Source organism: Taeniopygia guttata, chromosome 37 (assembly GCF_048771995.1).
Source record: "Taeniopygia guttata chromosome 37, bTaeGut7.mat, whole genome shotgun sequence".
Lineage (NCBI taxonomy): Eukaryota > Metazoa > Chordata > Aves > Passeriformes > Estrildidae > Taeniopygia > Taeniopygia guttata.
In genome coordinates this window covers 2106311-2134149 of record NC_133062.1, presented here as the reverse complement: position 1 = coordinate 2134149, position 27839 = coordinate 2106311, and the positions used below count along the sequence as shown (strand labels likewise).

The 27839-nt window shown below is 48.3% G+C and overlaps 1 pseudogene; it reads right to left on the bottom strand.

Annotated features, from left to right (window-relative positions):
- Positions 1–27293, bottom strand: part of LOC116806636 (uncharacterized) — a 182374-nt pseudogene extending 155081 nt beyond the window's left edge.
- Positions 27294–27839: the final 546 nt, after the last annotated feature.

Sequence of the window (27839 nt, the reverse complement as noted above, 5' to 3'; positions counted from 1 at the left end):
GGCATCGCCGAGCTCCAGCCTGGCTCCTCCAGGGGCTGCAGGGGGATCTCTGCATCCCCACGGACCTGCAGGGGGATCTCTGCATCCCAACGGAGCTGCAGGGGGATCTCTGCATCCCCACGGACCTGCAGGGGGATCTCTGCAGCCCCATTGTAATATAAATTATGGAATAATTCGTGATTATGTAAAATATACATGAAGTCAGTTGTGCTAGTAGAAAAAGATTCTTAAAGTTTTAAAAGACCTGAAGACCCAGCCGGGAAAGACTGGAAACCACAGATGACAGAGAAAGAAAGACCTAATTTACAATTGAAAACACGTGTCTCCCTGCAGATATGGCACTTTCCGGGGATACTCCACCAGACGCCCAAGGTGAAAAATGCACATATGTTAGTTTGAATAGTAGTGCTGTATTAACATTTTAATAGTACTGTAAATGTAGTTGTGTAGTTAAATTGAAGCTTTAGTAGTTAAAATAGAAACTATGTATCTGGGTTTTCTTTTAAGGAACGACATACTTGCTTTGACATAACCATCACAGAACACCCAAATCTTCCAAAGAAGAGGAATTTATGGTTTTCTTGTCAGAAGAATCTAATTTCTTCAGGCCTTGCTCAGACTCGAAGACGCCATGGGGATTAAAGGAAACAGTTGGCATATAACAGACAGAGTTTCTTGTTTTAAATAGAATGTATGCATAACCATGAAGGATATATGAATATGCAATAGTGTAGTTTTAAGGGTGGTTCCTTTGTTCACAAGGTATGCTTGTTGTGGCTTAAGTGCCCCAGAGCATCTGGACATCCTTAATTCTTTGTTTTTTATTGTCTTGTAATTGTCCTAACTCTAAATTTTTATTACTCTAATTGTATTACTATTTTAATAACCATGTTATTATTATTAAAAATTTAACAGCCAAGTGATTGGCGTTTTTCACAATTATGGTAGCAAAGGATGGTTTTTAACACCTCTCTGCCGGGGCCTTGGAGAGTCAGGGTGAGGAAGACGGGTCCTGCCCTATTTAGGCAGCCTCGCTCTGTTCCCCTGGTGTGTGACCAGACACAGGTTATGATCCATGGGCAAAAGGAGACAATAAAACAAAGAAAAGGGAAAGCATTCCCTAAAACCGCAGTAATTAGCCCCAAGACTAAAGTGTACACGAAGAACCAAGACCCAAGGACAAAGGATAGGTGAGTATTTGTTGGGATGGGGCAGATAAGGGGGGAATGAATGTGTGTGACAGAAGCTGCTGGGTATCCCAGACTTGCCAAGTGATTGCTGTAGTCTCTCATGCTGCTTTACGTCTTTTTCATGTGAAAAACGGCCAGTAAAGAGACCAAGGGAGTGATAAAAAAGAGAGAATCCCTCCCAGAGAAACTGGGACTGGATCTTAGGAAGAAGAGGAACCCCGTGGAGTGCCGGATTGAGGGATAAGAGTGCCCAAGAGCATCCAGGATTCAAACCTGCTGGGTTGAGGGATTAACATTCCAACAGCACTCAGGGTGTAGATATGTAATGTAGACTGTTTGAAAGTAAAAAGTATCTTCTTGTTGTATGTGAGAGTTAGTGAAAAATAAAAGTGAGTAAATGTAGATGAATGGTAGTATATGTAATGTAGATTGTTTTTTATGAGCTTTTCTTTATCTCCTTGGAGAGAGTGTTAGAGTGTTTCCTGGCAGTCGAAAAGAGAGTATTGCAGAGAAAAATTCCTCACTTGCTGTCCTCCCCCTGCCCTCAACTCTATTCATATTTTGTCCATTCCCTCTTCAAAATACAGATTTGTAAAACTCATGCTCTGTGTCCTCAGATGCCCTTCCCAAATCAAACCTTGGCTTCGTTGCAAATTGCATTGCACTAACTAGCATTGCCTTAAATTTGTTTTGGTGCAGGCAGGGTCACTTTGGAAGTAAGTTGTTGTTTACTTTGTTCCTGCAACCTTTTCAAGCTTGTGAATGGAAAAATTGTGATAGCAAACCAAGTCTTTATTTTTGCACTGTCAGCTGTGAGTGGCTGGTAGCCTTGGTGGAGGGTGCAGTGAATTACAGGCCTGCAGAACACGCATAACAAAAGTAATTTACTTTGTAAGGAAGTTGAAAAAGGGGGGAGAGGTGATTGGCAGACTCACCTCTCCAGGATGTAGGATTAATGTTAGAAAGTGGACTGATATTGGAATGTGGCTGCTGAAATGTGAAGAGAGAAAAAGAAAGAGAAAGAGAGAGAAAGGGAGAGAGAGAGAGAAAGAGAGCGAAGGGGAGAGCGAAATACACCCCCAAGGTCCCCTCAGCCACAGCTATCTGTAAGTTCTCCCCCATTCCTGCTAGGCAGTGACAACAAGGAGGGGGGGAAGTGGGGAAGGACAGAGTTAAACCCAAGGCTGTGAACAGGACCACCAGTAGAGATAAGATCAAGGCAGAGATTGTGACTCTCACAAAGTGGTTTATTGTCTTAAGCAAGATTTCTTTTTTCTTTCTGATTGCTGTTGTTAAGAAGAGAAGGCTTTTGTTCTGAAGACTTAAAGTCTGTAAGACTAAAACAGTTAAATGTTACCCAAAAAGTAAAAGGCAAGAGATGTGATACATCTCATGTTAAAATTGGCCTGGTCTTTTTTATTTAACTAATTATAGCTCACAGGAAGAAGAATTGGTGTCTGCAGCTATTAACACAGCTGGATACAAGAAGAAGAGGCAGATGTAGAAAAAGAGTTTAGTTAAACTCAGAAAGTTTTAAAGAAAACTAATGGTAAAAGTTAATGCACTATTATCTTTCTTTTAACACTGTGCTATTAAGAAATCCTTTCCAGGTACCACTGAAGCAGCAATCCAAACCACGGAAAGAGGGTGAATTCATGCCAGCAAAACCAAAGGACTTGTGAAGAAACTTGAGGAATGGACTATCACATCTAAACCGGGTGATACCAAACTGACTTCCAACCAGGACTGGGTGGTAATGGTTTGGGAAGACCCAAATGATCCAAGGCAGGTACAAAGAATAACACCTCACTGAGAAATAAGGCAAAGCTTGCATCACTGGTTCTAAGCCCTGCCTGAATAAACCCTGAGACGCCTCCGACACCTCCTTGGCAGAGGAACACTGCCACTTCAAACAGGAGGATCGGGAGTGTTTCAGTCAAAGAGTTCTTATAGCCTGGCCTCAGCCTGTGGCTTGTACAGGGAAGAAGGGAAATTGCCATCAGTACTATACTGTATATTTTATGTGATTCATCCTCATATTGGACATGCCAGCTGGGCTATAAATGAATGTTTAAATTATGAGAATAATTGGCATTGTAGTTCACAAAATCTATGTTCTCGTTGCAAGAAGTATTGAGTACTGAATCAATCCCCTATACAGAAAGAACTCAAAAACTGAAGTAATAACTTTGTTTTGTGGATGGGAATTATTAGTGCCTGTTGACTGAGAGATACCTGAGGAATGGTGGGAAGCCACAGTTAAGGAGTGTCGAAAAGGACTTGCCTAAAAAAATGAGTAAAAAGGAGTGACAAGGGAAACAGAGGGCAAGCCTGGACTGAGCACTGTACTCACCACCGAGAAGATCACACGTACCTGCTGTGGGAAGCAACCCCACAGGCAAGGGAGGTGGGGGTATAAGCCATGCCAGACCTCTGTCATTCCTGTTTCTGTCTCTCATTTGTTGTCTTTTCCCTTCTGAGATACCAGCAAGATCGTGTCCCAAATGCTACAGAAAGTATTACACGGAAAGGAACCAAAGTTCCTTTTTGTTACACACACCCATGTCAACAGCCACAGACCCACCCAAACTGAGTACCTGCAGGCAACATGGGGAAAATATTGGATTACAAGGAACTTAGGAAAAAGTAGTAATACTTGGAGCATGGAATGTCCAAAAGGAGAGAGATGGATTTGTTTTACATTTGATCTTAGACATATAGTCCAAGATTCGGTAAAAAAGCAATTAGTAAACAAAAAGGTGAAACCAGCACAGCAATCTAGCTCTGTATTAACCCCAAATTATATACTGCATCGTATTATAGGACTCCAAGCAGTTATAGAGGAGATAACAAACAAAGCTGCTCAGGCACTGGAATTAGTATTGAGTCAGCAAAGCCAAACTATAACTGCAGTGTATTAAAATAGGTTGGCTTTACGCTATTTATTGGCTAAAGAATGGGGTGTACAGATTGTTGAAAATAGATGGCAATGAGGACATCATCCTGGAAAAAACAAAGGATATCAGAAAAAAATTATGACCCTGGTATCAGTCCAAAAAAAACCAAAGGGAAAATAATGTTAAAAACTAACAGGTGGGGTAATGTATTGAGAATGGGATGGTGGAAGAAATTAGGATTCTTCCTTTTATGTGTTACAAGTGTTTTGATATTTCTTCTTTGTTTAATCCCATGTTTTATTTGATTACCAACAGAGTCCAAAGAATGCAAGAGGATAAGAAATATTGCTCAAGCCAAATGATTTATAAAGAAAAGGAGGAGAGATTGTGACAAATGCATATTTATAATTGGCTTTTCGCAAGTGTTACAATGAATATTATATGTGTCATGTTAGAAAGTTTATGCTGTTCCATAGGATCTCAAATCCATATAATCCCAGTCCAGTTTGTCCCAGTCCATAGGATCCCAGTTCCATATTTGATCCCAATCTCTAGTTTATCCCCGTCCCTATTTGATCCCAGTCCATATTTGATCCCAGTCCCTATTTTATCCCAGACTATATTCGATCCCAGTCCGTATTTGATCCCAGTCCCTAGTTGATCCCAGTCCATATTTGATCCCAGTCCCTATTTTATCCCAGACTATATTTGATCCCAGTCCGTATTTGATCCCAGTCCCTATTTTATCCCAGACTATATTTGATCCCAGTCCGTATTTGATCCCAGTCCCTATTTTATCCCAGACTATATTTGATCCCAGTCCATATTTGATCCCAGTCCCTATTTTATCCCAGACTATATTTGATCCCAGTCCATATTTGATCCCAGTCCCTATTTTATCCCAGACTATATTTGATCCCAGTCCATATTTGATCCCAGTCCCTATTTTATCCCAGACTATATTTGATCCCAGTCCCTATTTTATCCCAGACTATATTTGATCCCAATCTGTATTTGATCCCAGTCCCTAGTTGATCCCAGTCCATATTCTGAGGACGCTGGACTCCAGGACGGTTTGGGTGGATGGAGACGAGAGATCTCTGGAGGCTGCCCTTAGAATATCTGGTTTATTAGAGAGGGTGAAAGGCCCTGCTTGGAGTCACCAGACCTGACCCGTGGCAGGCCTGAGGGCGTGGGGGAAGGGAGAGGCAAGGGGTAGAGGAAGATAAGAGAGGATCCCAAGAGGATGTTCCAGGAGAGGGGCAGTTCCAAGAGAAGGGAAGTTCCAAGAGAGCGTCTGGCTCCTCAGGGACTCCTTGTCAGGGGCTTCAAGGTGGGCTGGAACAAGACTCAGGCCAATGGGGTCACAGACTCCTGATGCTTCAGGGGAGGGTTACAGGTGTGGGATGAACCATACATTGGGCTGAGATCCAACAGTCCATTTGACCCTTGGACCTACCTGTAGGTAAGGGCATTGTTCAACCAGAAGGGGGGATTGTCTTCATCCTGGCTGTGGTATTGTGTTCTACTTGTGCAGTAACTACGGTTTGGTATGTCACAACTTGTTACCATCTCAGTCTCTGTATTTTCTAAACCTTTTGCCAAGCAGTCATATTTATAAGGCTTTCCTATTTGATCTTCCCCAACACATATGATCCCAGTCCATATGATCCCAGTCCATATCTGACCCCAGTCCCAATTTTATCCCAGTCTATATTTGATCCCAGTCCATAGGATCCCAGTCCATATCTGATCCCAGTACCAATTTTATCCCAGTCTATATTTGATCCCAGTCCGTAGTTGATCCAAGTCTCCAGCTGATCCAAGTCCATATGATCCCAGTCCCAATTTGATCCCAGTCTGTAGGATCCCAGTCCCTATTTTATCCGAGTCCCTTGTTGATACCAGTCCATAGGATCCCAGTCCATGTTTGATCCTTGTCCGTATTTGATCCCAGTTCAGTTCATTCTAGTCTGTAGGGCCCCAGTCCCTAATTTATCCCAGTCCTTAGCTGACCCTAGACCACAGGATCTCAGTGCATATTTGATCCCAATCTCTGGTTGATCCCAGTCTATATGGCCCTGCACACATTCCAGAGGTCTGGAATTTCAGCTCCCAGCCAGGAAAAGACATTCCCTTTGCCCTCGAAGGCAGAGCTCTTGAGAAGGGGCTGAAAGCCAAGTGGAGCAAAATCCTACAGAGACATTTCACTGCTGGCCTCCATAACTTTAGCTCCTGGACTAAGAAATAAAATAATAATTGGGAAAAAAAATAATTAAAAAATCAGGGGTGGGTCATTGGGGGCAGAAGGGGAAATTAAATTAGAGGAGGATTCAATTAAATCAGGGAAGGATCTTTGGTGGTCCCTGAGGAAATTAAATTGGGGGAGGGTCTTTGGAGGTCCCTGGCTCAAGGGAGACACGGAGAGAGAAACAGAGCAGGCAAAGAGAGGTGTGAGGGAAACGAGGACACAAACACAATCAGCTGAGAAGGTGGTGCCCTGAAAAACAGAACTGCCACGGACTGGAGATGAACGGCAAAGAAATCACTAAGTCTGAAAGTTTTATTTGCTATCAAATACATCCCAGCCACCCAGCCCCACACAATCCCCATCTCCCTGCTCAAGACTGGGATCCCACTTCTCCCAATCTCCTCCGAAACCCATCTCACCCAGGCAGCTGTGGAATCGAGTGAGTTTGGCTCACTCGATTGAGGTGGATTGAGGTTTTTTTTGAGGTGGGAACAAGCAATTTGAGGTGGGATTGAGGCTCTGTGGGTTAAAATTAATTTGTTTTCAGTGGGATGTGAGTGGATTTGAGGTGAAAGATCGATCCCTCTTGGGTCTTGCAGCAGAGAGAGTTTGAGAAGAGAAAAAAATGAAGGTCAACACAAAAGGAGAAGCAGCCAGGTGTGTTCCCAACATGGATCACAGGGAATGTGGGTCACCAGGGCTGTGCCCAATGTGGGTCCTCCAGTGGGCGATGGAGTTTAGCTCTTCTCGCACTCGGGGCACTTGCAGGGCTTCCCTTACAGGTGCCTCTGTTGGTGTTTGGTCAAGTTAGAGCTCTGTGAGACTCTCTTCCCACACCGGAGACACTCATAGGGCCTCTCCCCAGTGTGGATCCTCGGGTGCTTGATGAGGGTGGAGTTGTGCCTGAATCCCTTCCGGCAGTCGGGGCAGCAGAAGGGCCTCTCCTCCCTGTGAACCCGATAGTGCCGGAGGAGATGGGAGCTGGTCTGAAACCTCTTCCCACACTCCCCACACTCGTAGGGCCTCTCCCCAGTGTGGGTCCTCTGGTGCACAATCAGCTCGGACCTCCTCCTGAAGCTCTTCCCACACTCCGAGCACTTGTGGGGCTTCTCCCCATCATACAGCTGCTCAGGGACCCCCAGCTCAGAGCTCTGGCTCCATCTCCGGCCGCCTCCCCGGCCCAGGGTGGGTCTTTCCCCCTCAGATCCCCGCGATCTGCGTTTGCAGCCCCTCCTCGTGCAGGATCTCCGGGGCTTTTCCTCCCCGTCGGGTTCCTGCGCTGTGGAGCCGCTCAAAACGGCCTCTTCCACCAGGTTCTGCCGCGGGGATTTGTCTTCCCTGCTCTCCACCCTCAGCTCCTGCTCTGCGGGAGGAAGGACAAGGAGAGGCTCTTCCTCTTCCTCGCAGCCTCCCAGGGGCTGGGAATGGGAAATCCTGGTTTGGTGAAAAAAAGGGATGAGCACACAGAGTTTGAAGCTCCCTCTGTCCCAGTCCATCTCTACAAGTCCCTGGCCACCTGGGCTCCATAAAAACCTCCCGAACACCGAGATCCAGCCCTGAAAAAGCCTCCCAGGAGTTCCCCGTCCCTGCTGCCTCCCCTTTGCTGTTCGGGGCTCCCCCCTGTCCCAGCTGCTGGGGTCACGCTTGGATTGGGGGTCCCCCTTCTCCTCACTGCCCGCCCTCCCCAGGCTGCCGGGAGTCCCAGCAATCCCAAAAGCTCCCCCCTCTTGGCTCTCCCCATTCAGGGGTGCCGGGGCTGTTTGGGCTCCCGGGCTCCCTTCTCCCCTTCTTCCCTGCTCTGGTCTGCAGGGGCTCCAAGGAGTCCCCCCTGCCCCTCTCCAGGCTCTTGGGGGTCCCGCCAATGGCTCTGGGCTCCCTACTTTGGGCTCCTGGGGGACACAGGGATCTGCTCCTCCAGGCTGCCTCTGCCGGCAGCTGCCACCAGGACCCCCTGGTGTCCCCCCAAGGTGTCTTTTCCGCTCAGCTTTGAAGTTCTCCATTCTGCAAACACCCCCCAAAAAACCCAACCCAGGGACCCCCTGTAAGACGCCGTCTGAAGACCCTCACTCATTTGCCTGCCGATTGCCACCAGAAAGAAACACCCCACTGCAGTTCTGGCTTGGAGGAGGCAACAGTGCAGGTGTAGCCGCTGCACATCGCGGCAGCTGTTCCCAACGAGGCCTGGCAAGGACTTGGCAAGGACTTGGCAAGGACTTGGCTGGGACTTGGTGACGACCCAGCATGGACCCAGCACAGAGCGGCCTGCTGCAATTCCTGCTTCACTCTCCACTTTCAAGCCGAATGAACTGTTGGGGTGACACTGGTGGTCTCTCACTGCAGACCCCTCACCTGCCTCCTTACCACCGTGACAGACAGAGATTGAGAACCCTCTCCCCAAGGACTGAGACTGAGACCCCTACCACAGAGAGTGGGGGGGAGAATGACATGACCTGTTCTTCTCCAGGAACTTCAATGGACTTATTCATCATTGTGTTTGTTCAGCCTGGATGATTTTCTGTAGATACATCTGTTCTCCCCATAGCAATTTCAATAGACTCTCATTGTTCTGCATGTTCCCCCCTTTTTCCTCTGTGGACTATAACTGGACCCCTGGGCTGGGCAGGACTTTGGAGACTCTCCCCAACACAACAAGACGCATCCCCATGGTCTGGACCAGTGAGGATCTGGCCTGTGTTGGTAGCTATTCCCATCCCCCCTTCTCTCTCTCCCTCTCTATCCTTCTTATTTCTTTTCTGATCCCACTATGGCATTTATTGTTCTGGCCCCAAATAAAGGTGCATCTGTTGTGATTAAACTGATAGTCCCCTGCTGTTTGTCTTTTGCACTTTGGGATCGGCTAAGGAACCATCACCACACCCGCAGCAAGCGCATCGTGACATTAAACTGGCATCACAGACAGGATTTCTGTCCAGGCAGAAGGGTGTAGGTTCTGTGTAGTCTGTAACAGGGCAAGGACGTTTCTCTCCAGCCGCATCTCGCCTGCCAGCCCAAAATGCTGAGCAGTGTCTGGATAGCAAGGGGAGAGATTCAAATTTCCTGCGAACTGCACATTGCCTTGGCGAAAAAGCACCCACGCTGTCTTCAGAAATTGCAAAAGATCTCTTAGTGCAAAAGGCGGGACACTGTGTTGTTTTGTGTTTGGACTGTCTGTGGAGGAAGGGACAACTTGAAGAAACTAAGCAGAGCCTCCCAGGCAGATTTTGTCTCTTCACCCACCCAGGGAAGCGAAGGGTGGCACAGCGACGGCCGTGTGCTTTGCTAACTTAAGTTTGTACCTCCCTGCCGTGGTTTTGGTCCCTTCACAAAAATGAGTAATAACCTTAATGCTAAAGCTAAAGATGAATTTTATGCTCTACTAGCTAAATACAATGCCAAACCTTCTCCAGGAGGAGAAGAATGGGCACAAAGTAACTGGTTTAATTTGGATAATGTGGTTGATAGAATATGTTCTTTACAACATGATACAAAATTTAAACTGGGCAGAAATAAAACCATCTTATGCTCAGTTTTGGGAGCTTGTCTTACGGCAGCTGTAGAAACTCGCTTCGAGAGAAGAAGTGAGGAAAATGCAATAATAGACTCCCTTCAAAACCTAGCTGAAATTTTGCAAAAACAATTAGATGAAGAAATAATATAAGTAATTTATTACAAGCTGCCCTTAAAGAGGAACAGATTAAAAATACAAAGCTGACCAACAAACTAAAAGAAACAGAGGAGAAGGAAACTCCTCACATTAATCAAAATTACCCTCAAAAAGAATTCGCTCTGATGAAAAATTGTGGGGAACATTGTTACCCTCACTTGAGACCCTTAGTTAAAACAGAATATAACTATCTCAGTGATGATGATCTTGAACCCCACATCACAACTAAACACGTACCTTGCCCTGCCACCGAGTTAGCTGAGCTTAAAAGGGAATACGGATGCCTCCCACATGAATCAGAAACAGAATATGTTTTCCGGGTGTCCTTCACTGAACAAGAAGCCAGTGGGTACTGGGGACACGGTGTCTTCTTAACAACAGGAGATAAACGTGACTCGTGGTCCCTGACACAACGTGGGGCTTTTTGGGCTGGGGGAACAAGCCCCTTGGAAAGGGGAGATCCTGTAGCTATAATTAGCACCCCTGACCAACTCCTGGAAAGTGTGCACAAAGCCACTTGTCTGCAAATGATTCATGGAAAGAAATTAATTCCTGGCTTTGAATCCCCAATGCAATCACCTGTGAAGCCTGAAATAATGACCCCTTTAATTTGTGGGCTTCCAGAAACACTCAAACCTACTGCCATACCTTACAGAAAACTACAGCAGCTGTATCTCCTGTAGAAAGACCAGACAGATTTCCTAGTAACCAGAAGAACTCATTGGTTCCCCTTTATGACTTGCTGAGGAAAGGAGTAAAATGGGATTGGACTTCTTCTCAGGAAGAAGCATTGCAATTGCTGATTTTTGAAGTAACAGCTCATCAAGCTCTGGGTCCGTTCATCCTACAGACCCCTTTCAGGCAGAATGGGGATTTGCTGTCTCAGGATTGTCAGTACACATTTGGCAGCGGGGACCCGAGGGTCCAACAAGGCCTGTTGGTTTTTATTCCTGTGGTTTCAGAGATGCTGAGAAAAGGTACACTACCTGGGAAAAGGGATTGTTTGTGGTCAGCCTGGCTCTCATTGAAGTGGAAAGACTTGCACTACAACTACCAATTGTATTGAGAAGCCCTTTCAATGATATTAAGACAGTCACTACTGGGACCCCCCCTCCTGACGGGGTGGCTCAGAGGGCCTCAGTAAGAAAGTGATATGCTCAGATTGAACATTACTGTAACATCTTTACAGTAACAGAAGGAGCTGTGAAAAATTTGGCAATACAAGAAACTGAGAGCTTGGATAGCAGCCAGGACAAACCTGCCTCTCTAAGCAAAGTGGCCCCTCCTTTCTGCCCTGAACAATCAGCAAACTCTTGGTTCACTGATGCCTCTGCTAAACGAGAAGGGAAGGTGTGGACATATAGGGCAGCAGCCCCCCACATTTCCTCTGGTGAACTAATTAATAAGGGAGAAAGCAGTTCTCAGGTCAAGGAGCTGAGAGCTGTCTGGAGTGTTTTCCAGCAAGAAGCACAGAACGCCTCTCTTGTCTGTCTCTACACTGACTCCTATGCTGTGCACCAAATGATCCTGATAATCCAGCACATTACCCTGGCCAACCTGTTCTGGTGGACATCCCTTACTATAGGGCTGGTACCACTTGTGCTAAAACCCCCTCGGAATAAATGTGCATGGGAAGCCTCTGGTGCTCTAGGGAAAGAGCATTGGATAAATACACGCTGGATAATTCCATCATTCTAACCTTTTCTGCCATATAGTGGCAGGATTTTCTTGTTATGTTTACTTTTACAGAAGAACTCCGAGGGACATGAAGACCACCTAATTAATGATAAAACTGGTAATACTGTCCTGCATCCTACCACAACCCCATGGCCAGAAACCAGCTAAGTGGTTGCGGTCTGAAATAATTGTGGTAGTATGCAGAAAAAGTGAAAAGATCTCTTTAAGCACAAAAAGGTTTGTATGCACCGAAGCGTACAGGATTGTTGACACAATTTCACATTAACACAAACTGCAGAAGTAGCTTGTCTTTGGTCCAAAAATACTGAAGCGCTTTCTTTTAAGTTTAAAGTATTGATTTAAATAGTGGGGAGAACTTGATGTTAATGTTGTGATACCTACCACCCAACCACCAGTTATGCTTACCCCAAAAATTTCTAAAGTTGAACCATATATAATCAGAAAAAATGGCCAACAACAAATATTGTTCAATCCGGCATGGTCTCTTAAACAAGTTAAATTGCTAATGCAAAGCAATGTCTCTGAAATTCAGCCAGCTTGTTCACCTTTCTTGTAAACTTCTTTCCAGGGTTGGACGACCTCGTTACGACAGTGGAACCCTTCTAAATCACGGATGCCAAGAGACATAACTGGTATTGTGGGAACAGGATTGGAAATTCTAAATAGTATTAATTCAGAAGTATTATTAAATAAATTGGCTGCTACAACCAAAGATTTGACCCAATTACAACAACCACTGCAATCATCCTTATCAGCCTTGGGAACACATCAGTGGTTGCTAACAAACATATTGCCAAATTGGGAAAGGGTAAATCTGAATGACCACGAATTGATAATTGATGCACTCAATGCTACACAAAGCAACGTTTCCTTAGCCCTTAGCTGCATCCAGGCACAATTATGGATGCAGTCAGTTGCTGCTTCAATTATAAGAGAAGGTGAAGAAGGCACGTTTCCTATGGAAATTCGGAAGATAGTTTGGGACAGTGCCACTGACTTTGAAAAAGATTTCCAATCCTGGTGGAATTTGGTGAACTTCATTTATGACCCCACTGCAAACTTAGCCACAGCTTTTGTGTTAACCATACACAATGCCTCCGTGCATTCAATATTCCCCATTATTGCATTAGGATTGAATCATGATGGAGCCACTCTCTATCCTTCCGAGCATAGAGAATGGGCCCGACAAATTGATGATAAATGGCAAACTGTTAACTTAGAATCTTGTATTGTCCGAGAACAACAAGGGTTCATCTGTGAAAGCAATGCAATTATAGCTCAGGATATTTGCCTGGACACTGAACAAAATATCTGTCACTTTGAAATCCATCCTAATGAAACTCCTAAAACATTCCTTGTATATATAGGCAATGGATGTGCATGCTTTAGAACTGCTTGTAACACAGTGTATGTAGAAGACACAGTAGTAGATACTAAAAATCATTCAAATTTTTGTGCTTGCAATTTCACTAAAATTACAGGATGTGATTTTTCTTTTGAAGCTCCAGTTACTTCATATCAACTTTTAGAATCTAATTACACGCTGATTCATAAGCTATTGCCTACCCCCATTGGAATGAATCTTACTCTGGTAAGGCAATTATTGCTTCACCAGGACTTAATTAAAATCTTAGGAAAAATCAAGGAGAACGGACAGAAAACACTGGTAACTATTCATCATGATGTACAAGAAATACATCGGGTTATAGAAAGGGTGAAAAGTGATGCAGAACATAGGTGGTAGGATACACTTTTTGGGTGGTCACCTACTGCTACAGGTATCCTGAACAAATTGTGTCATCCCATTGTTGTCCTTTTGATTTTAGTTTCGATTGGCTTTGCTTTATCAGCAATCTTGCTTATTATGAATTGGAGAATGATTAAACGATTATCAAAATTGACAGCTATAATTAATGCACACCACTTGGCCGATGTGCTTTATGCTATAGACATCCCCAGGACTATAGACACAAAGCAATTATAAGATTGGAAGATTGTTTGTTTTAGTCACTTAGAAAACCTGATTTGAATTCTTAAAGATTGTTTTATTAGTTTAAAGAATTGTTTTAATATTATTTAATCAACTCATTGTTTATTGATTAGAAAATTGTTCCAATTAAAATTGTTCCAATTAATATTGATTCAATTTATACTAATTATTGTTATTGTTTTACTATTTCCCCTATTCCCTTTTCCCCTTCTTTTTCTTTTCTTTCCCTTCTCTGGGATATGCTGCCAACATTAGACGAGTCCTGAAGACTTCACAACGACACTACAGAAGATCTCTTGGGGGCAATCGTCAGTCACGGGGTGGTGTAAGAGGCCGTCTGAAGACCCTCACTCATTTGCCTGCCGATTGCCACGAGAAGGAACTCCCTTCCCCCACTGCAGTTCTGGTTTGGAGAAGGCAACAGTGCAGGTGCAGCCGCTGTACCGTTACGTTCCGTTCCGAATGAGGCCTGGCAAGAACTTGGCAAGAAGTTGGCAAGGACTTGGCGAAGACCCAGCGTGGACCCAGCACAGAGCGGCCCTCTGCAATTCCTGCTTCACTCTCCACCTTTAAGCTGAATGAACTGTTGGGGTGACTCTGGTGGTCTCTCACTGAAGACCCCTCATCTGCCTCGTTACCACCGTGACAGACGGAGATCAAGAACCCTCTCCCCAAGGACTGAGACTGAGACCCCTACCACAGAGAGTGGTGGTGGGGGAAATGACATGACCTGTTCTTCTCCAGTAACTTCAATGGACTTATTCATTATTGTGTTTGTTCAGCCTGGATGATTTTCTGTAGATACACCTGTTCCCCCCATAGCAATTTCAATAGACTCTCATTGTTCTGCATGTTCCCCCCTTTCCCTCTGTGGACTATAACTGGACCCCTGGGTTGGGTAGGATTTTGGAGACTCTCCCCAACACAACAAGATGGATCCCCATCGTCCGGACCACTGAGGACCTCGCCTGTGTTGGTAGCTATTCCCATCCCCCCTCTCTCTCTCTCTCTCTCTCTCTCTCTCCTTTTTATTTCTTTTCTGACCCCCACTATCGCATTTATTGTTTTTGGCCCTTAATAAAGGTGCATCTGTTGTGATTAAACTGATAGTCCCCTGCTGTTTGTCTTTTGCACTTTGGGATCGGCTAACGAACCATCACGACACCCCGCTATAAGCGGATCGTGACAGGGCACAAGCTCTGCTGCCCAGGAGGGTCCCGTAGTGCAGGGGTTTGCAGATGGACACGTAGCAGTCATAGCACATGACAGTCAGGAGGAAATACTCTGCCGAGATGAAAAAGACAAAAAAAAAAGCTGTGCAGCACATCCAGGGTAGGAGATGGTGCTGGTGTCCCAGAGGGAATTGTGCATGGCTTTGGGGACAGTGGTGCAGATGGAGCCCAGGTCGCTGAGGGCCAGGTTGAGCAGGAAGAAGAACATGGGCGTGTGCAGGTGGTGGCCGCAGGCTACGGCGCTGATGATGAGGCCGTTGCCCAGGAGGGCAGCCAGGGAGATGCCCAGGAAGAGGCAGAAGTGCAGGAGCTGCAGCTGCCGCATGTCTGCCAGTGCCAGCAGGAGGAAGTGGCTGATGGAGCTGCTGTTGGACATTTGCTGTGGCTGCACATGGGCACCTGGTCATGGAGAAAGGACAGGGACAAGTCAGGAGAGGCTGCTCGGAGCCAAACCTGGGCCATTCTCTGCAACCTGTCCTGCTTGGACTCCTCCATGCTTTTGCCTGCTTTGGGAAAACCTTTGTCTGCAATCAGAGCACAATCACACTTCTGGCTCACCCTGAGATAAACCAGACCTTGCCCAGAGCAGAGGGATCCCTGAATGTCTCACCCTCTCCAAAAATCTCTGGGCAAGGTCTCAGCACCCCCTTGTGCCAAGGACATTCACAGCTCCCTTGGCCAACCCAGCAGCATTTCCTCAGCTGTGGCATTTCTGCAATTCCACATGGGACATTCAGGGAGCCCCCAGAGGCTCTGGCACAGATCTCCACCCAGGAGGGCAGCTCAGAGCTTGGAAAGGGCACAGCAAGGAGATCCTTGGCTGTGCCCATGGGGGGATCTCAGGGAGGGGCTCAGCTCATTCCCCTTTCCCATGGACTTCTTTGCCCAGAGCCCCAAAGGTCCCAGGGAAGCATGGACACCCCATTCCCATGGACACCCCTGCCTAGCAGGAATGCCAAGGGCAGTGCCTGACTCACCTGCTGCAAATGCCAGAGCCTCCCTGGGAGCCCCAGATAACAGTGACAATATCAGGGGAGTGCAGAAACAAGAGAAGATGTTGTGGTGCTGTGCCTGAGAGGGCAGAGGCAGCCGGGCACTCAGGACAGTGTTCCCCTGCCCTGCTGTGCCCAGCGCCTCCCACACACCAACAGTGCCCTCCTGCCCCAGCACTGCTCTGGTTCAGTCCCCTCTGCTTCCCTGAGCATCTCCCTGGGCCTGGACATCCCCTCCTGAGAGGTGCCTTGTCCCTGCCAGCAGAGCCCATCCCACCCTGTGTGCCCTCGGCCCGGCCCTACAGAAACCTGCCTGTGTGCAGGGCCCTGGCTGGGGCAGGCTCTGTGTGCAGCTGGGCAAGGGCAGCTCAGGAGAGCCCTGCTGGGCCCTGCAGAGGTGATGCTGCTGCTGTCCAGGGCTGAGGAGTGGCTGAAGGCCCTTTGGGAGGCTCCCAGCAGAGAGACTGACCACCCAAAGTCACAGTTCTGGAGTCTCTGCAAATGTTCAAACATTCCTTTGATGATCCCGTGTGTCCCTTTCTGATCAGAATGTTCTGTGATTCTGGGATTGCAATTCCTGTTCTGCTTCTCTCATCCCTCTGTTGTCTATAATGAAAGGAGAGAGAAACCCCTTGCAACAGTGTTAGAATAGTAAAGTAAAAACCAGACCTTTATTGGAAGCTTCTCAGTGTCCCAACAGGAATGGGGCACACCCAGCCCCTGATTTCAACAAGGTAATAAGGTTGATTAATGAGGATATTTAACAGGAATATCCAGTAGGAGATTCAGTTGCTCCAGTTACACACCCCTGACTCAACCCATTGGAGTAGGTTCAAGGGCTTCTTTGCCCCAGATTTATTTATGACTGCTTACATTGTTGTCAAAAACCAAAATATTCTTCTTGTAGGCACTCTTCCTGATAATAAGACTATACAATATTTCAGGAATGTATTTAGACAGTCAGCTTATTGTTCTAAAATCTAAGAGATAGGTAGGAAACATACTAGAGTCAGTTAAGGATTACAGTTATATAAGAACATAATAGTAGTTTAATAGAGTTAAGTAAGTATTATAGTTTTGTAACTACATGATAGTAATTTATAGAGCTACGAATATCTGAAAAATGCATAAAAGGCAAAATAGTTTTCGTCATCACCCCAAATTTCCCATCCTTCTCCAAGCAGGAAATTGAAAACACTCTCAGGAATTCACCTGACCTTTACAGCAATCCCAGGCTTACCTTCTTTGGGAAGTGCCCTCCGGAGCTGTGCCCAGGCTGGTCTGGAGCTGGGAGCAGCCCTGCCCCACCCAGCCCCTCTCAGCAGCAGCACCTGCCCTGCTCAGGGTGGCTCCTTCCCCCCACAGCTCCTGGCCAGTGCTGGGAGCAGCTCCAGGGCCGGCTGAGAGCTGTCCCTGGCAGGCAGCAGAGTCCCTGGCCCAGCACAGCGCCCTGGGCTGCAGGACCCTGCTCTGCAGGACAGCCCTGGGCACCCCGGGCTGCTCTGCACAGGAGATGAGCAGAGAATGCACTCACAGGGTCTGTGGGCATTGGGATGTTCCAGCTTTAGGAGATCACTCCAGGAGCTGCAGCTGCATTGTCCTGCAGCCAGAGGTTCCTGTGCCAAGGGCTGGCAGTGATTCTGCCCCAGGCACTTCTCAGCCCTTCCCAGCCCTGACTGATTGAAGCTCTCTGTGCCTGTGTGCTGTGCCCGGGCTGGCTGCAGGCAGTGCCCCAGCCCTGCTGGGCTGGGAGAAGATCTGCTCAGCAAGAGAAATGTGCTTTTGAAGCTCTGCTTGGTTACCAGGATCACCCTCTGTGCCAGGAGCCCGGCCCAGCTCAGCAGCACAGACACAGCACAAGGACTTTAATGACCCTCTGGGGCTTTGTGCTCAGGCCCTGAACATCAGACCCTGAGTGGGAGCTGAAGAAACCTCTCCAGAACTCCAAGTCAGAATCCAAATCCAAAGTTTCTTGGACTTTTAATGGGTCCCACTGAGGGACACGACTGAGAAAGTGTCCCCAGGCCCCAGGCAGAGCAGAGAACTGGAGGCACTGATGACAGGTGGGGACAAAGAGAAGCCAAGTCTTGGTGCCCTGGGGCACAGCAGGGTCTGTGCCACCAAGGGCTGGGAGGAGACACCTTGTCCTGAGGCCCTGGGGCCTCCTGGCACAGCCCCAGCCAGGCTGGGCACTGTCACCCCCTGGTCCTGCCCTCAGCATTCCCCCCTAGCCCACATCCCAGTGGCCTCAAGGATCTGCTGGAAGGAGTCCCTGGGGAGCCTTGGTCAGGAATGGCCCTGGGGGCTCCTTCATGCTCCCAGGGACTGCAGGTTTTTCAAAGGACTTTGGGTTTGGCTTTTGCCTTGGAGTCTCTGAGAGGTTTCTGCAATTATGGCCTCCAATTATCTGCTGTAATTAGTCCCTGGAGAGGCTTTGTCAGTAACAACACTCAGTGGGGCTCATTAATGCTTCAAGGTACTTCAGTTCTTTTAAGGTACTTGGTGTTTCCCTTTTAAACCAGACTCTGTGTGAGGTTTGTGCAATCACGACCCCAATTATCTGCTTTAATGAGTCCCTTGAGAGCTTTGTGCTGACACTCAGTGGGGCTCATTAATACTTTTAGATACTCAACTTTTTTCACGTACTTTGGATTTCTTTTCCACACTGAGAGGTTTTTGTGCCATTTTGAATCTCTGAGAGGATTTTGTGCCATCCTGGTCTCCAGTTCTCTCCTCCAAAGAGTCCATAAGGAGCCTTTGTTGTGGATGGACCTCAGTGGGATCTATTAATGCATTGAGACATTTTGGGTGTTTGCTCTTGATTTTAACTCCTGGAAAGGTTTGTGCAATCTCCTCTCAGGCCCTGATGTTCCAGGGCTCAGCTCCAAATGCACCACGGGGCTCATTAGGATCAACAAGTTCTGACAAACCATGGCTCTGCCTTGATTCCCCTCTACTCTCGTGCAGTTCATCAGGAAGTTTCTGTAGTGGTTTTGGTTCACCATTTTGAGATTTCTTGGGCAATGCATCATTTAGTGTGGTGGGTTCAGTGCTGTCTAATTACCAGTGCACTCACTAGAATATAGTTACTCATTTCCTGCTGTGAGGTAGGATAAGGAGAAAGGGAAAGTGGGATCAAAACTTTAAAACAGCATAAAGAAAAGTTTATTAGCAGTAACTAAAAGAAAGAGCAATAAGAATCAGCACAAAACTTTCAGAACACTCTTCTCGCCACAACCTTTTCTTCCCTATTGACAACGTAAGGAGACAAAACCTAAAATTTTCAGTCAGTTCACCACCTCTAGAATAGTCCTGCTTCACTTCACTTAGGGAGAGGAGTCTCTTTTTCTTGCTATGGAGACTTCTCCATAAGGAAACAGTTCTCTTGTGCCTCTCAAGTGCCATGAATAGCAGCCACTCGGAAAAAGTGTAATAGTGAAATCCCTGCCATTTTTTCCCAGCTTTTTCCACAGCTGTGTGTCATGGGCCATGTCAGCTTATGGGGTATTAGTTTAAAGATGAGTTGTTCAAGACCAAAGGTTCTCTTCAACTGCTTCTGAAATCATCTCTGGGAACAGAGGTCTTCTTCTCTCCCTGAGGGCACAGGGTCTCATCACTCTGCTCTCTTTCTCTGTTCAAACTTCTCATAGGATCTCAGCTACTTCAACATTTGCTTACTTTTACATGGAGGCCTTTGCTGAAACAAGTCATCTCCCCATACTTTTCAATGGCTTATGGGGAAAAAGAGAGTCTGATGTATCAATGACATCCTTCTCCATGGCTTTAGCAGAGGATTTCCACCCCAACATCAAGGCATCTCCTCATCCCTCCCATCTGGGACTCAACTTCCTCTTCACTGACCTCGGTGTCTTCATGTTGCTCCTCTGTGTGCCTGCCCTGTGTCCTTTTCTCTCACTGGAGGGAGGATGGCAGCACTGGAAGAGTCAATATCTGCCTGAGGCTGCAGATGGTTGCGTGAGCCCGGTTGGGCTCAGTGGCCAATTCTAATTTTGGCCATGGTTCCTGGACATGAAGACCAGTTCTTTTCCATAGGAATGAAGGAACAGAGCCCCACTGTTTTAGGGGCAAATGAGAGGTCACCACCAGAGGACAAGGCCAGCCAGAGCTGGCAGATTCTGTTCTTAGAGATACCCTTGAATATAGGAAATTTTTTAGGCAGAGTGTCAGTTTTGGCAATGGGCATCTGAAATGAAGGAGGGTTCTTTTCCATACAAAGGAGAGCACGGAGCCCCATTGCTCCAGGAGCTGATGAGAGGCAGCCCATGACATCCCAAGATCAGCCAGACCTGTCAGGTGGTCCCTGGCAGGCCAAGCCAGCCAGACCTATTCCATGTTCCCTCGCTTCCATGGGGCCCCACAGTGTCCCAATGGTGCCTGGCTTCCAGGAGGCCCTGAGGTGTCACAATGCCCCCTTGGTGACACCAGGCCCTGAAGGGTCGGAATGGTCTCCATGGTTCCATCAGGCCCCACAGAGTCATAATGGTCTCTGGGTCCATGAAGCCCCGCGGTGTCACCATGGCCCCTTGGTTCCATGGGCTCCAGTGGTGCCACAATGATCCCCTTGGCTCCATGAGGTGCCCACAGTGTCACAGTGATCTCCATGGGAAGGAAAGAACCAAGCCCCAGTGTGGCAGGGGCAGCCACCAGAGGCCAAGGCCAGCCAGGCTTGATGGTACTGGGAGATTTTGGTTGGGACCAACCGTTGGATATAGGGAATTTTAGAGGTGGAATCCCACTTTCAGACATGGACACCCGGAGTTGAATGATGGTTTTTTTTCCAAAGGAAGGAAAACACAGATCACCGGTGTTTGAGGGGCAGATGAAAGGCTGCCATCAGAGGTCTACGCCAGCCAGACCTCTTTGCCCTGGTAGCTTTTGTCTGAAAGCAACACTTGGATATAGGAAATTTGGGAGGTGGAACCCCAATTTTGGCCATTTCTGTGTAGATAAGAAGGACAGTTCTTTTCCATAGGAAGGAAAGCACAGAGACCATGTGTTTCAAAGGCAGAAGAAGAAAGAGGTGGCTCCTGGGAGGCTCAGCCAACCAGACCTGTTCTTCCTGGCAGGTTTTGTAATGGAGGAATTCTTGGATACATGGAATTTGGGAGGAGGAATCTCAATTTTGACCACGGTCCCCTTGAGAAGGACAACTTTTTACATTGGAAGGAAAGCACCAAGCCCCAGTGTTTCAAAAGCAGATGAGATGCATCTCTCAAGAGGCCAAGGGCAGCCAAACATGTCTGTCCTGGCAGATTTCACTTGGGAACATTCCTTGGATGTACGGAGTTTTGGAGGAGGAATCCCAATTTTGGCCATGGAACCCTGGAGGAGAAGGACAGTTCTCTCCCATAGGAAGGAAAGCCCAGAGCCCCAGGGCTTCAGGGGCAGAGGAGAAGCAGCCCTCGACATGCCAAGGTGGTCAGGTGGTCCCCAGGAGGCCCAGCCAACCAGACCTGTTCCATGTTCCCTTAGTTCCATGGGACCTGTTCTGGTTTGAAAGCAAAACCAGTGAGAGACTCCAAGTCAGAAATACAATTTATTGGGAAAAGGGGAAAAGGACAAAAAAAACATGCAATAATACAAAGGGAAAAACTACTGACAAAGTCAGAATACAACCTGGCCAGTGTGCTGGTAGCAGTCCAAATTGGAGTAGCTGCAGTCCTCTTGGGATGGAAGATGTAGTTGTTGTGTCTTCTCGGAGAACCCGTGAAAAGGCTGCCCCTCTGTCTAGAAATCTCCAGTTTTATCCAGGTTGGAATGCCTAGGTCCTCCCCCCTGGGCAGAGCATCTTACAATGGGTCATTATGAGTCACGAGGTGTGTCCTTAATCACCTGCTCCTGGACAGTGTTATCTCTGAGTCATGTGGCAAGGCATTGATGGGGCTATTAACAGCAGATAAGGAAAACTGCCCCAAGGCAACTCCTACTCAGATGGTAAATAGGAAAACCGTCTATTTTTAATCTTGGACAGGACCCCACAGTGTCACAAGGATCTCCTTGGTTCCATGAGGCCCTGGAGTGTCACAATGTTCCCCTTGCTTCTGCAGTGCCACAATGGCCCCGTGCTTCCATGAGGCCTTGCAATGTCACAATGGCTTCGTGGTTCCACAGAGCCCTGATGTGTCGCAATGGCCCCTGGGCTCTGTGTGCCCTCGCTGTGTCACAACGGCTCCTCTGTGACACTGCGGCTGCACAAGGTCACCATGGACCCTTGGTTCCTTGGGGTCTCTGAGTTCACAATGGTCTCCTTGATTCCATGAGGCAGCAGAGTGTCACAATGGCCCCTTCGTTCCATGAGGTTCCGTAGTGTCACCACGGTGTCCTTGCACCTGCATTGTCACAACTGACCTGTGGTAATCACATATCCTCTGAGCAGAGAGAGAGATCTCCCAGGATTTTCCTGGGAAGCTGTGAGAAGCTGTGAGAAAGCTCAGAGAAAAGAATGAGAAACAATTCTTACCTTCACTTGCTGCACCTGTTGTTGTGCACATGTGGAATGTGTTATGGAGATTTGTTTATCAAAGGGTGATTTCTAAATTGGCCAATGGTGATGGTGTTTGGATTTCAATTAACCAGTCTGGTCTGTCTGTATCGGACTGTCTACAAGAGCGATGAGTGTTTCTTAGCAGTATAGTATAGGATAATGTAATAAAGGGATTGATCAGCCTTCTGGAATCATGGAGTCAGTGCTAATTATTACAGGCTGGGGACGCCCTGCTACGATAGTTATCTAAGTCAATCTTCCCTTACCTCTGAATGCTGAACAGAATAGGCTTAACAGGCATAGCAGGAACACCAACCACTGTAGACCCAAAGAGCTGGCTGAGGAGTTGGGAGAAAACTTCCCTGGTGTCATTTCCTCACAGTAGGTACCATTATTAAAGTAATTCCAACACATACAGTTAGTGTGTGGTAGCCTCGAATCTGTGTGCCCACCGTCCAGAGGAAATTAAAAATCCATAAATTCCTCACCATATTAACCCATCAAACAAATTGATTATCAGCCAGATTTGCCATAGTTATAGGATGGGAAAAATGTAGCCACAACCATGTGCCACCCAAACCAGGGTAAGCTAGACCACATGGTGACACCGAACAAGGTTTCTATATCCAGTACACAAAAAAAAAAAAAAAAAATTATGTTACTCAAGAATTGTTATTTTCATGTCAACATTTTCCTCTCAACGCCCTTGGGCTGCACATTAGGTGCCAAAATTGGTCTTGGTTTGCAAGACAGGTGTCTGCCAAGGAAGGTGGAAAAAAGCCTCCTGTGGAATGGAGAATGTAAACCCCCTCCCTCCAAATTATTAGAATCATGAAATCAAGGGGCTCTCAGGCAGGCAAAGATATGGGAATAGGAATGTCAGCTCTTTCCTAGTGTGTATAACAAAGCAAACAAGCAGCAGCAGCTGCGGCACGAGCAGCAAACAGAGCAGAGCCCAGTCCCGGCCTTTGGGCCGTGGCGCTTTCCCTGCGGTGCAGTTCCGGGCACAGCCAGCAGGGGCGCTGTGGCTCCCGGGGGCAGGGCAGGTGCGCTGACCCCCACGCGGCTGCAGGGGGCGCTCCGGCCGGGCTCGGCAGCGCGGGGCCATGGCGGCTTTGTCCGAAGGGGGAAGGGCTGGAGAGAGGCTTTGCTTCACAAACCCCGGGGCAGCCGGCTCCGGTGCCCCAGCAGGACTCTCAGAAAGCAGTCAGCTCGGTGCCCCAGCAGCACTGGCAAAAAGCAGTCAGCTGGGCTGGCAGGATGTCTCGGCAGGCAGGGGGTGAGGGGCTCCAAGCAGGGCAGAGAGAGCCCAGCTCAGGATCCTGGACACCAGAGCAGACAGGGATAGGTCTCTCTTTTAGTGGGGCAGGTGTAAATAAGGTCCCAGTTTAGTGGCTGTTCTCACGAGCAGAGGCTCATCCCAGGACAGAAGAAACAGCTCTGGCCTGGGCTCTGGCAGCAGCAGTGGAAACTCCCGTCTCCAAGAGCAGCAGCTCCTCCCAAAATAAGGGATCAGCCGATAAACATCAGCCAAGGATAAGGAACAAACAGAAAGGAAAAACCCAACCCCCAACACTGGTTTACAATTCCTAATGCTAAGGGAGAATTGTATAAAGTTTTAATTCCACCTTTATAATTGTTTACATACGAGATCTTGAAATGTCAGGGGTAGGGATTGGAACCTGCTGCTCCAAGGCTCCTCTCACAAAAAAGAGACTTAGAAAGGCTGGCGGGCCTTGGAGGTATTTGGGGATCTATAGGGGCTATTGGGGGTCCTTTCTGTGCCTCCTGACCTGACAGGAGCTTCTCTAATAAACTTAGGCTAAAGCTCCCAGTCTGCCCATGACAGGAGCCCCTGTGAGTGCCTGTGACATCCTGGCTCTTTGGCAGCCTGGGGACACTTAGAAAGTCCCCATGGAACCCCTCTGAGGGCCTGTCAAAATATCTGAACCTTAATATGCAAACTGTTGGCTGTTAACTGAAAGGTTGGTGGTTCGAGCCCACCCAGGGATGCCATTTATGTCAGAATCTGTGGTATTTAAATGATCCCAAAATTGTAGAAAGTCCCTATCTTTGAGCCCCGCTGCCAAAGAAGAAGTCATAATTCATCTGTGCTGGTTTTCAAGGTTGTTTATTCTTGCTTATCTATAACATGTTCTGTCTGACCTGCAGTAGGCCTTTCTTGTGGGAAAACATGCAGGGCTCTGCCCCTCAGTGGGAAGTTACAAACATTATATACCAGAAACTACCTGTGCTATATTTACAATAATGTGCCAATACCTACCACCTGTGTTGAACAGTGTGTCCCCAGTCTAAACCAATAGAAAAATGCCAACACTACAGTGAAACATGAAAGGCATGAAGAAGACGAAAAAGGACAGGACACACACGATTTCCTCCATCTTGCCTCCTTTGAACCCCTTATCTAGAATCCTAAAATTCTACTTTTGCACCCATGTCACACTAATTATTACTCATATCAAACACTCAGAGTGAGTAATTCATCCTGTAAGATTGAAAACTCTTTTCCATGGACAGAGATCACAGACAGTGTCTCTTAGGGCTCTGTCCAGGGGGGTTCCTGACCCCCTGCCAGGGTCCCAGGCCTTCCAGGGCAGCCAGAGGGATGCCCTGGATTACCACAGCAAACCTCATCAGGACCCATTGCTATGGTCAGTTTCCATGGCAACCATCACCAGCCCCTGTTGCTATGGTCAGTCCCTGGGCAGCTCCATGGAGACCCCATGCCAGGAGTGGTTGCCATGGACACCAGCTCAGGCCGTCAGCCAGAGCCCGTTTCCATGGCAACCATTGGCACTCCCATCCCCAGGGTCATGGGATCCCAGAACCACAGAAGTGGCTGAGCTGGGAGGGACCCATCAGGATCCTCGAGTCCAACTGCTGGCCCTGCACAGGACACCCCAACACTGCCAGCCTGGGCCTGGCAGCGCTGTCCAAACGCTGCTGGAGCTCAGAGAGCCCTGGAGCTGTGACCCTTCCCTGGGGAGCCTGGGCAGTGCCCCAGCAGCCTCTGGGCAAAAACCTTTTCCCGAGATCCAACCTCAGCCTGCCCCGACTCAGCTGCAGCCGCTCCCTGCACTCCTGTCCCTGGGCACCAGAGTGAAGAGGTTCCCTCAGCCCCAGCCAGGGACCCGCTCCCAAGACTGCTGCCATGGCCCCAGGGCTGGCACCAGCTGGGATGCTCGGTATCCACAGGCCGGGATTCAGGAATGGAATTCCCCAATTTCCTGCTCCTGCTAAAACCCTGCTGGCTCTCGTTGCCCTCCCACCTTCCACTGAAGGAAAAAAATGGAAAGATCCCAGGCTGGGATAAGAACAATTTACTGGGAACAGCAACGAGATAAGGAACAAACTGGAACAGAAAAAATATTGACAACAGAAGGGATAAGAAAAACTATTTACAGGGGAAATTACATCACCATCAATTCTACCTTCCTGGCCACATGTCTCCTCCTGCCTGGAAAGGACACCCTTCTCAGAGAGAGAGAGAGAGAGAGAGAGGGAGAGAGAGAGAGAGAGAGAGTCCCTTTCCTGCCCCTGGCAATGACCTGAGGTGGGAGTGAATGTAGTGACAGGGCCATGGCCACACCCTCATGTTCTTCAATCCCACATAAGGTCATTGGCAGGGGCAGGAGAAGGTACAGGTATCTTCCCAGCATGGATCACAGGTAACAGGGATCACGAGGGCTCTTCCCAATGTGGGTTCTTCAATGGGGGATGAAGCTGGAGCAGTGCACGAAGCTCCTCCTGCAGTTGGGGCACTCACAGGGCTTCCGTCATCGGTGGCTCCGTTGGTGTCGGGTCAAGTGAGAGCTCCGGGTGAAGCTCTTCCCACACTGGGGACACTCGTAGGGCCTCTCCCCAGTGTGGATGCGCCGGTGGCTGATGAGGTGCGAGTTTTGCTTGAAGCCTTTCCCACAGTCAGAGCAGAGGAAGGGCCGCTCCTCGGTGTGGACCCGCTCATGCAGGAGGAGTTTTGAGCTGCTCTGAAACCTCTTCCCACATGTGGGGCACATGTAGGGCCTCTCCCCAGTGTGGATGCGCTGGTGGGTGACAAGGTGGGAGTTTTGCTTGAAGTCCTTCCCGCAGTCAGGGCAGCGGAAGGGCCTCTCATCCCTGTGAATCCGCTGATGTACAAGGAGAGCAGAGCTGCTGTGAAACCTCTTCTGACACTCAGGACACTCATAGGGCCTCTCCCCAGTGTGGATGCATAGGTGGGCTACAAGGGCATAGCTGCAGCTGAAGCCCTTCCCACACTCCCCACACCCGTACGGCCATTCCCCAGTGTGGATCATCTGATGTCGTTTCAGATTGTTGCTCTGCCTGAAGCTCTTCCCACACTCCAAGCACTTGTGGGGCTTCTCCCCATCGTGAAGCTTCTCAGATACCACCAGCTCTGAGCTCTGGCTGAAGCTCTGCCCACCTTCCTGACCCAGAGTGGGCCTTTCCTCTTCAGAGCACCCTGGGCTGGGTTTGCAGCCCCTCCTTGTGTGGGATCTCCGGGGCTTTTCCTCCCCGTTGGATTCTTGCTCTGTGGAGTTGCTCAAATCAGCCTCTTCCATGAGGTTCTGCTGCAGGGATTTGTCCTTCCTGGTCTCCATCATCAGCTCCTGCTCTGGGGTAGGAAGGACAAGGAGAGGATGGGATTTGCCTCCGTGCCACAAGGAAGGGTAAGGAGATCCCCCCAGTGCATCCCCGTCAGCAGAGCGTCGGCAGCGGGGCTGTCCTGCAGCCAGGGGCCAGGCTGGGCTGGGAGATGGAGCAGGAGAGAGGGGGAAAGGGGCACTGACTTCCTCCTCACCTGCCTCAGTGTCCCAGGGCGCCTTCCTCTTCCTCACAGCCTCCTCCTCCATTTCGTGAAGGTTTGGGTATGGGAAATTCTGTTTTGGGAGGAAAACAAGGGATGAGCACAGTGAGTTTTGTACCGGTTGGAAGGCAAACCAGGGGGAGAGTCTAATCCAGAATGACAACTGAGTAAGAAAATTAAGATCAAGGCAATGATACAGAAACACTGGTTTAAACTCTCAGAGTCAGGATATAACCTGGCACCCCGTTGCTCAGGGTGGTGGTAGCAGTCTGATGAAATGGTGGCTGCAGTCCGGCTGGAGTGATGAACGTGATTCTGTCAAAGCGGGGATCCTGTAGAAGGGTCTGGTCTTCCTCTGCAGGTCCAGTGGTGGTTATGGAGCTCTTGTCCTCTGGGAATGCAGTAGGCAAGGTGGTCGTGGTGTTGCAAGGGTGAGATTATATCCAGGTAGGAATGCTTGGTTCCTCCCCCTGGGCGGAGCATCCCACAATGGGATGATGTAATTTTATCAGCCCTGCAGTGACACCCAATGGCCCATTAACAGAAGATGGCCCCTGGAGGGCGTTATCAGGACTGAGCCATGGAAGAGATA